General features: G+C 39.3%; 1 non-coding gene across 1 annotated transcript; it reads right to left on the bottom strand.

The window, feature by feature from the left end:
• Nucleotides 1-1,429: 1,429 nt before the first annotated feature.
• Nucleotides 1,430-1,593, bottom strand: LOC115869786. The gene has a single exon (XR_004046374.1). It is a non-coding gene; the product is annotated as a U1 spliceosomal RNA (small nuclear RNA).
• Between the last annotated feature and the right edge of the window lie 680 nt (nucleotides 1,594-2,273).

The following is a 2,273-nucleotide window of genomic DNA, read 5'->3' as shown; positions in this document are numbered from 1 at the left end:
CAGTCCTATTGTGGAGCCTTTGGGTTTCTCAATATATATACTATCATAATATCAGCCAATAACAATAATTTAATTTCTTCTTTCTTCAGATGTACACCTTTGATATCTTTCTATTGCCTTATATAATTAGCTAGGACCTCCAGGTTTATGTTGAATAAAAGTGGGGACAAGGGCCATCCTTGTCTGCTTCCCCATTTCAGTGGTGTGGCAGTTACATAATCTCTTGACAACATGAGAAGGGGTGGAGTCCAGCCTGTCAATCAGGCCAGAGCCAACCTGGCTTCGGTGTGGGAATGAGCTCCTCCTGAGGATTCTAAGAACTCCTGTTTTCCCCCCTAGAGGTGGGAGACACACTTGGCTTGTCTTCCTGCTGACATGGAGACCCCTGATGGAACCAGAACCCTGGAGCTGAAGGAATCATATGGAGACCCACACCAGCACTGAGATGCTTCCACTGCCACTGCATCCACAAGACTTCCCACCCACTGGCCTGTGATCTTCCTACATTTGGTGTCATTTCATATGTTGCGTGAATCTGAAGAGGAAATTGTAGAGTGGTATCGGATATATGGGCTAATATCAGACTTGTAGACTTGATCTGGACCAGGCTGGGATGTTTTCATAATATACACTTATTCTTTGATATGAAGTTCTTTATTATACACATATGAGTGGGAATTTTTTAATCTTTTCCCCATTGATTGTAGCGCTGGATGTTGGATTTTCATGTATAGCTTTAATTATATTGAGGCAATTTCCTTCCAGTCATGTCCTCTTGGGTGTCTTAATTAGGAATGGGTGCTGAATGTTTTCAAATGCTTTTGTGCTGTCTAGTGATATTATCAAGTGCTTCTTGTTCTTTTGTTTCTCAGTGTGGTGGTTGATGATGGATTTTAGAATATTGAGCCAACCCTACCTTCCTGGTATGAATCCCACTAGTTCATGATGGATTATTCTTTCTATAAACTTCCGTATTCTTTTTTTTTTTTTTTTTGGAACTTCCGTATTCTGTTGGCCAAAATTGTGTTAAAGATTTTGGCATCTATGTTCATTAGAGATATTGGCCTGTAATTCTGTATTCTTGTCAGATCCTTGCCTGGTTTGGGTGTCAGTGTTATACTAGCTTCATAGAATGTGTTTGGACGTTTACTGTCCTTTTTTATGTTTTGGAAGAGCTTGTTTGCCATTGGTGTCAGCTCTTCTCTAAACGCTTTGTTGAATTCCTCTTTGAAGCCATCTGGGGCAGGGCTCTTTTGAGTTGATAGTTACTTGATAACCTTATCTATTTTTTTATTTTGCTATGGGTCTGTTCAAGTTCTTGACATCTATGTGGGATAATCAGGAGAAGATTTGCTTTTCCAGGTATTTTTCCATGTCAGCCAAGTTGTTGTATTCCTTGGTGTACAGTCCTTTTTTTGTTTTTTATTTTAAGGGGAGAGCGAGAAAGCTGTCCCCTACTACCACAAATTATGCAGTGGAATTTCCCACATTTGGGGAAATCCCAGGGGTTAGCACATCCAGAGTGCAACGGATAAGCCTCGCCCTGGGAAAACCACCTTCGTGATCATGGTATCTTCCCTGCCAGGTAAGTATTGTGCAGACTCCTTTCTAATTAGTCTTAATTTCATTGGGGTCCATTGTAATTTCCCGTTTCATCCCTAAATCTGGATATTGATGTGTACTCCTTCCTATCTTCTGTTAGGTCTGCCAGCAGTTTATTGATTCTCTTAATCCTGCTGAAGAACCAACTTTTCACTGACTTAACTTTCTCCATCGTTCAATGGTATACCCACTCATTTATCTCCACCGTGATTTTTATAATTTCTTTCCTTTTGCTAATAGAAGGACAATTCTGCTGACTCTGTTCAAATTGCTGAAGGTTTTGTGAGAAGGTATGCACCGCGAGTCTCTCTTCCTTCTTCATATGTGTATTTATTGCTATCAAGCATCCTCTGATAACAACTGCCTTTGCTGTATCCCACAGAATTTGTTATGCTGCATTCTCATTATCATTGGTTTCTAGAAACTTCCAGATTTCGTCTCTAATTTGGGCCAATCCCCACTCATTTTGAAGAAGCAAGTTGTTCATGCTCCAAGTATTTGTCCTTGCATTTAAAATTTTTTTAATTATTTATTTTATTTTTTTTTCCTTTTCAAAATCATTTTATTGGGGGCTCGAACAACTCTTATCACAATCCATATATCCATCCATTGTGTCAAGCACATTTGTACATTTGTTGCCATCATCATTCTCAAAACATTTTCTTTCTACT

The sequence above is a fragment of the Echinops telfairi genome, unplaced genomic scaffold, assembly GCF_000313985.2.
Source record: "Echinops telfairi isolate 266 unplaced genomic scaffold, ASM31398v2 ScPeMD7_44;HRSCAF=162, whole genome shotgun sequence".
Taxonomy (NCBI): Eukaryota; Metazoa; Chordata; class Mammalia; order Afrosoricida; family Tenrecidae; genus Echinops; species Echinops telfairi.
This window is presented reverse-complemented; position numbering and strand designations above follow the sequence as displayed.